This window comes from Mastomys coucha, chromosome X (genome assembly GCF_008632895.1).
Source record: "Mastomys coucha isolate ucsf_1 chromosome X, UCSF_Mcou_1, whole genome shotgun sequence".
Lineage (NCBI taxonomy): Eukaryota > Metazoa > Chordata > Mammalia > Rodentia > Muridae > Mastomys > Mastomys coucha.
This window is the reverse complement of record NC_045030.1, coordinates 87,397,455-87,398,459: the sequence shown is the minus strand read 5'-3', so window position 1 is coordinate 87,398,459 and position 1,005 is coordinate 87,397,455.

The window sequence follows — 1,005 nt, the reverse complement described above, 5'->3', positions numbered from 1 at the left end:
TGCTGTCTTTTTTCCACTGGATGGTTTTAGCTCCTTTGTCAAAGATTAAGTGACCATAGGTGCGTGGAGCAGAACATATTCTTATAGCTCTTTCTCTTTTATGATCTCAACAGACAGTTTTAAAGGCATACATATCACACAATCAGGTTTATCACAGCAACAATATTGCTACTCAGTATCAGTGTTTGAAGTAGTTACTTTTCTTATTGCTATAGCAAAACACCTGACAAAAGAAGGCTTTAATTAGTTCAGGAAGGTATAGACCATTATACTGGTTAAGAAATTGGCAGTGAGGATGGCTCTTACTGAGGTGGCAGAGGCACCAGTGTGGCAGCTGATGGACTGGCAGGAGAGTGCTGTGACTGATGATGCTCAGCTCATTTCACCTCTTTTTTTCCTTCTCCTTCAGTCCGGGACCCTAGCCCATGGCAGAGGGGCACCCACATTCTGGATAAGTTTTCTCTTCTCACTGAAGCTACTCTGGAGGATAGCCTCACAGAAATGTGCATGGGTGTGTCTCCTAGGTAATAACCAAATCTAATCAAATTGGCAATGAAGTTTAAACACCACTGCTTATAAAGTTGACACTAATAGACTATACTGCTCCATCAGAATATTAGGCACAGATTATACAGAGTTGTAGGCTTTGAAATCAGGAAAGAAACAAGTAGTTATCTAAAACATCTACCTGGCACTACAGAATCATACTTTTCCAACCATTTTTGCTTGTGTCTCATAATAAAATGCATGATAATGAACATATGTAGTAGGTTTATATATATAAACCACATTAGACAAAAGCTTATGTTTGTTTTATTACTTGTAATGGACTCAGATATTTCTTTTCTTCCATTTTAAATCTTTGTTAGGAACCCTTTGAATTGATATACTAACTACTAATTAATTGAAATTTGCTTTAAGTCATTGATGATCCAAGAAAACTCATAACACAAACAGCAGCACCATCTTTTTTTTTTAATATTTTCTTTATTTACATGTAAATTT